Source organism: Centroberyx affinis, unplaced genomic scaffold, assembly GCF_046629955.1.
Source record: "Centroberyx affinis isolate AG114_WGS23_722 - 3 ecotype Tasmania unplaced genomic scaffold, CSIRO-AGI_Caff_v1 ptg001013l_1, whole genome shotgun sequence".
In the NCBI taxonomy this organism is placed as follows: domain Eukaryota; kingdom Metazoa; phylum Chordata; class Actinopteri; order Beryciformes; family Berycidae; genus Centroberyx; species Centroberyx affinis.
Window position 1 is genome coordinate 595,964 of NW_027279575.1, and position 7,141 is coordinate 603,104.

Genomic DNA, 7,141 nt, shown 5'->3' on the forward strand with positions numbered 1-7,141 from the left:
GTGGACAATGCAATTCCTCTTTTTTACCAATGGTGCACCAGGGCAATAAACTTGTCCTTCCTTTATCATCATTTAGTTGAACACTATAATGGCTCCCAAACGTGCACAGGGCTGGCGCCGCATGCTGTCGGACAAATAAATCATTCATAACCAAGCGATTAAATATATTGAGGGATATATCGGTGGTTAATGGGTGGTTGGATCCTGGCACTCCTGTATGAAATTCAGACTTGACCGCTGTCATCAGGAATCCATTCGATTGATGATATCTTTGGGAATCGCTGCCCATCTGTGTGTGGTATAATAAATTACAGCAATATGTCAGAGGATCTGCTCAGTATATTATGATCTGTATGTTATGTGTCTGAAACTTTTTGTTCATAAAATTGTGTTTTTACACGCCTTTGTGTCTCAATTATTAAAGGTAATTACTGAAGGTAATTCAAATATGCTGCCAATGGCAATATTCCCAAATATTCCCAACATTAGAGGAAATGGCTGAATTGATCCAAATTTTCATTTGATGGTTTCCACTTATTGTAACAGAGACAATTCATGCCTATGTGCAAATTAACAGTTGTCATTGGAAGATACTGGGACAAACTTGGAAAACAAGAGTCAGATGACAGTCTTCCCAGTAGATGGAGACAAAGTATGCAGCACAAAATCCCACACAATGAACTATTGCCATTTTGAGTCAGTCTATTTTCCCAGTATCCTTCAGCTGACTAATAAATAACAGAATGCAAGGGGAATGTATGAAGTTAGATAATTTAGCTCTTCTTTTCAGTGATTTTGAATGATTTTAACACAGACAAATCCACACAGACACACACAAAGAGAAAGACAGACAGAAAAACAAAACAGCAATAAAAACAGCCTGGTGCAGAGGGGGGTTGATCATGGATTTACACTCTTTCTATGCATAAAATCTGATCAATTGACTGATAAATTGAGGATTAAGCTAGTACTTGACTTGGAGCAGTGTGACACCCAGCAGAGGGTGTTGTTGGACAAGCATTGAGGCAGCAGTGGGAAGGAGGTCCTTACCTCAGACAGCCCCAGTACTGGAGCCAGTGGATCCGGCCCGCATGGAGCAGAGGTCTGACTGTCCCCCCCAGTCACTCCGCCATCTTAATTGCTGCCATCTTTGCTGGAGTGACTCACGCCATTATCGCTGCGATAACCGGCCGTTTCTTAACACTGGACGGGGGCTGAATGTCACCAGGTGGTGGGCCAGTGTAAAGGACACAGGAGCGCTATATTTGTGTATATGCTGAAGGGATATGTGATTTCATTTCACCCCGTATTATAGTGTATTACAGTGTGTTCCTGTCATGCTGGTTCCTTGTTCAAAACGTCTCGTGTCAAACCAAACTGAACAGTTATACTGACTTTCACACACCGAAACTCATAGTAAGTAATGTAATAATGGTTAGTGTTAACAGCCATATAGCACAATCAAAGTATATTTCAGTATATTGACCATTATGTAATCATTGTGTGGTTTGAATCACTTTTCTTAATCATATGCAGTATTTCCCTTACCCTTATCCCTGAAGTACTTTTATCTCTCTCTGTCTCCGCCTCACTGGGTTTATCTGCCTGTGTGTTTACTCGTCTTTATTTGACAAAGCTCCGAGTGGAACTTTTTCTCTCGCTTTTTGTTTCTCACTTTATTAATCACCGCAAACCAAAGTTGAGACAGATCTACCAGCTGGCTAATGGAGGCCCGGTCCCTGCCTGCACGCCACTGCACACATGAATATCATTAATAACTTCATTAGCACTTCCTGACTACAGCCAACACTACAGTGGATTGGGTTGCCAACTGGAGTGTGTGTGTGTGTGTGTGTGTGTGTGTGTACTGTATGTGTGTGTGTGGAGGGGTGGGTTGGGGGGGGGGGTACTCTTGATTGCACACCCCTCTTTAGATTCAGAGGAACACATCTCCTCCAATTCCGGCCTTGCCCGGTGATTGAAACAGTGTCTGGCCTGGACACCCCACGCTACCAGTCCCACCAGGCGTATCGCTGTACAGTAACAGTACCCCTATTAAGATTCAAAAAAGAACCTGATCAAAGATAGACATTGTGCCCACTGCTCCAAGTCAAAGTGCATTATAGTGCTGGGTTCTGTTTTAACATGTAGCACAAAGCACTTAAACATCAAACAGATGTAAATGCTCTGTTTTATTGTACAATCTCTGGTCAATCTGCACCGGAATGAATCGTCAAAGCTGTCTCCTCTCATAGTGTGTGGACCGAAGTTAAAAATCTGGAATATATAGAGGTATACAATACGTACATGAACTGAATAATAATCACAGATCCACTGAACCTGCTGATTATTCCCCAGTGAGGAAATTTCATTCATTTTCACGATTGCTTAAAGGAGGCTTTTTTTTTTTTAAACCTACGTACGTATCAAGGGAGTCTTTGCTGAGTGGCATTCTCTTTTCCACTAATACCCTGCATCAGTTTCATACAGTAACACCCATTCACACCTAGGGAACTGTCCAGTACAACCACAGTCTTCTGCTTTGAGTTTTAAGTGACTTGCTCAAGAGTAGCTTAACAGAAGGTGTTAAAAAACAGAAGGACATAGCATTCACTTTCCCTGTTCAGATATATATTTATGTTTTGGTGTGAAGGTTCAAACTGGCGACCTTCCAGTCATGAACCTGCTTTTTTATATGTAGAGTTTGAATTTCTTTTTCTCCACTGCATTATGTTTACCCACATTTCCTCTTAAGAGGTTACCTAACTCCTCTCTATCTTGTAAGAAAGGTTTTTTCTGCATGCATGACTGGGCAGCCTGATGAAATCTGCCAGCAACAGTACTGATAGTAATGAGATTATCTTTTTCCCAAATGCTTCAAAGATTTTGAGAAAGATAAAAATCAAGAGCCGATGACCCAGTAAATTATACTGGCTGACTGTGCACCTCATTTCCTCCCCTTATATAATCAATCTCTGTCGCGTCCAGACCAATTTGGCACCTATCAGCAGAGTGAGCCCCAGAGCCATAAACCGCTCTACCCCGACTCTCATTGCATGTATTAGCTCTGCTGCTTGAGCTCTCTTCTAATCATACGGGTCAGATGGAAGTTCAGCAACTAACGTTCGCATGTGTGCCAATTTTCACTGATATCCTTCCTTTGTTTCAGATTTAGTTATCACGCAGCGTTAGAATTTACTCTTTGGCGATGTATTTCATCATGACAAAAACCCTGTGGTCTTTACACAGCAAAAAGTGAATACAGATGCCTGTTTAAATGTGTTCTTGTGGAAATAGTCTTTAAGGTACTTCAGAGAACAACAGCCAAAACAACATTACCGAGAAGCTCCATGAGCCCTGTTTGATTTATTATGCCTGTTTCCCCTTAAATCTCAGTTGGGCAAAACTTTTTTTTCGGTCAGTGCTTCTCTCACTTGAGCCATCTCGGCTGTTTCAAACTCACTCCCCGCCCACTCTGTCCCTGCTGGCTCTGTCATTGGGGGAGACAGCGCTCCGTCGGTGATGCAGGGGCCCGGCTCGGCAAAGCAGATGTGTGGTGATGTCATTGCAAAGCGACACCGGGGGCCTAGTGTGCTGATTCAGGCTCTGTGGAGAAGGAGGGGTGGAGGGAAAGAAGGAGTGAAGGAGGGAGAGAGAGAGAGAGAGAGGGGGAAGAAACTGTCTCCATGCAGCAGCGACTGTATTTTCAGTGCAGCTGCGTGACAGAGGGAATGCTTTGTCTGAACACACTGGTGAACATTTCAGATGATGTGAAAAAAATAGAGGTACAACAGGAGGAGGATCTTATCTGATTTCAGCCAATGATAGATGACGGGCTTATACACAAAACACTGCAAATGCTTCCTTAAATAGCCATCTTGTTAATGAGTCCTATTTTCCTCCCCATGCATACAATACATGTTGTACAGTCCTCCAGTTCTTAAAGATCCTTGACCTTGCCTGACCCTCGAGCGTTCCGGCACAAAGGAAGTGATTGTTCTGGCGCTGGACAAGGACAATGCATGTTTGTCATCTCTGGCAGCAGCGGGGGGGTGGGGGGGCGGTGTAAGGGATATACAGTAATGGTATTGTGCACTGACCGACGTCTCTTGCTCCGTACTGTAAGTTCACTGAGGTCACTTAAGGGAAGAGAGTATGTTGTTCTGTGATAAATCCACAAGCCTGAACATTAATTATACTATTGTTTTGCCGGCTGTTTTTTTACAGCACTGGCGAGTCGTGAAGAATGTATGTCTGTTGTATTTCATTGACTTTGCATGTTAAATGTTCTCCTGCCTTTGAGTAATGGCACCACATGCCCACAAAACAGATTTTGCAAGTGCGGTGCATTCAACTGTAGACGTTAATGTTGCTTTGCAGTGCGAGGCCAACATGATCGTTTCATAAACAGAAAGTAGCATTTGTCATGGCCGCTTTTGACAGCGCATGACAACGTGTGACGAATAACACATGCCGTGTTGAGTAAGAGAACCGCAGCGGGGCGGTGGGGATGGCCAAACAGCCAGTCTGAATCAGCGAAGGTCTCCTGGGACAGCTGGAGGGATCAAACCCTCAAATGGAGGAGATCACTGACAGGGATCAGATGCAGTAATGCCCCCACAAACAATGGGGCCAGGTCACATGAGGTGAACATTAGATGCCACATGCAAAAACCGCTCCCATGCACTTGTGCACTGGCACATGCAAACACATGCAAACGCAACCACACATACACAGAGAAATGTATGCACACTACAAAAGCATGCATAAAGTGAAATATATGTACAAACGCACATGTATGCACAATTTTAAACACTGCATTTTCACTATTCCATGAACATTGCAACAAAACTAGATTCCTGGTATATTTTGATATTTTAATCCACAGCCAACTGTTTTTCATTTGCACTGGCTGGGGTGAGCGAGTCCATGGAGTCCCATGACCGAGAATAGACAGCTCATCTGAGTGTGTTATCAAGGCCTGCACATCTTGTTAAGGCACGTCTGCCAGCCTATCTAAGCCTATCACTGCGCTCTAAGGGAAAACAAACAAGACCCACATACACACATACAAAAACACAGAGACTGTTGGCAGTGTGTGAGCTCATCCTTTCAGATTTGTCCTTAAAAAGCAGGTCACAGGTAAATCGAGGGGCGTCCCATGCCTTGTTTGTGTTGCAAGGTTTTTGGCCTTGTGTCAGTATCCGCCTGACTTTCTTGCAGTACACAGCATATGGGCCAGCTTTTGTCAACAAAGATAGGATGAAGTGCCAAACTGAGGTGCCAAGGGAGCCCATGTGACTACTTTACCTGAGATGACCCTTCTCCAGATAAATGTTACGCATCCAATGGGTGTTGCTGCGGTTTTTACACCTTCTATAATAATGTAACATGACCCGCTGAGCACCTTAGGCTAAACCACCAAGCGAATGGTTTACACTGCAGCTTGTAAAGATGGTTATGAGTTGAGCTACATCTGACCCTGTGCACTGGTGGTGTGCCTGAGAAGCTGGAGGCATTTTTGTCAGAGGAAAACAGTATGTGGAAACTCCTGTATGACTGAATATTTTCCTGTATATGGGGACACTTTACAAGCTGTTAAGTGTCCCCATATACAGGAGCTGTCTGTGCTAAAATTCTCTACAGACCATCCTCTGCAGCGTGTGAAAGCGCATGAGGCCCTCCAGCTGATGAAGACACAGTCCTCAGAATCAATGCTGCCATAAGTGCTGATCTGATTATACAACATTAAAGTTGACTTTTTGTGTAGCTTAATCACCCACACATCTGCTACCTAAAGGCTTGCTGGTGTAGACTAAATGCAGAGTCCACAGGTATTTTAAAGACATGAAAACTGTGGGAGCGATCACATCCAGTGGCTCAACTGTTGTTATAATAAGCATGCAGTATTTGTGTAACTCCTTTCTTAACATAGTTACAAAATGAACAAAACAACAACTAACAATCAGCTATAATATTTGGAAGACTTGCCATTCAATTGATTCCATTAATGCTGGTAGCTTGTTAAGGCAAACACATTAACAATACTACTGCAGCATAATAAGAGCAATTCAATATATTTGCGTGATAAGAATTTTAAAAATTATGTATTTTTATGATATACATTACATTTCATGTTGTATGAGGCCTTGCACGAGTATGATAGAGTATGCAATACGTTTTGGGATAGTGAGCATGTCTGAGGTCAGGTTTCTTCCGTAAATAATTTCTACCAATAATAAGAAGAATAATGATAAAACTGTCAAAGCACATATAAAGCTGAAGTCAGTGCAGTGAGGTTCCAGTAGTAATTGCAATGGAACACCAACTCATCCTTCCATGGTCTAAGTGCACTGATTTGATTTTGAGACGGCTCTGCGGTTTATACACAGCCTCCATTTGGCACGAAAGATTTGGGGTTTGCCTTTTCATATGCAAGACGATTTCCAGGTTTCTCAGACATTTTGTTGGTGACTTCCCATGGAAAACAACAGTTGATCAAAGAGAGAGAGGGAGAAATGGCTAAGGGGTTCATTTCACCATCTCCTTGTCCAACCTATTTCGCTGTCACTTGGCAGTTTGATGAGTGGATCGGGTAACCCTCGCATTGACAAGACAGAGTTATAGATCCCTATCATATGTTTCTTCTGTATTGAAAGACCCTACATTTCCCAACAGTTTAACAATCTCTTGGCATTAGACTGTTATGAGTGACATATCAGAGCCAGTACTTTCCAACATAAGCCCGAGCTAGGTTTAAGCTCTGAGAACTGGTTCAACGAAAGATTGTGTTCCTCTCCAAACACTGCTGTTCATTCAATACAGACCCAGCTTCCTTTTAACATGCAAGCCCCCAGAACTTGAGATGCCCGATGAAAGATAGATTATTAAAATGGTAATGTTTCTGGAGTTCTGGGCACTATAGGGGAATGTGCTCCTGGAGGGGTTTGCAAGCCAGTGCTTCCACAGAGTAATAAGATATTAACAAATATCAGGTTGCTGATATTTGGCCTCACAACATGAAAGAATAATAATTTGATTATTATAGCTGATTAAGGGGGGAAATAGCTCTATATTTTGATATTTGCATCTCTAATAAAATTCATAATTTGTTACAAATGAAATACGTCCATTAGGTGTG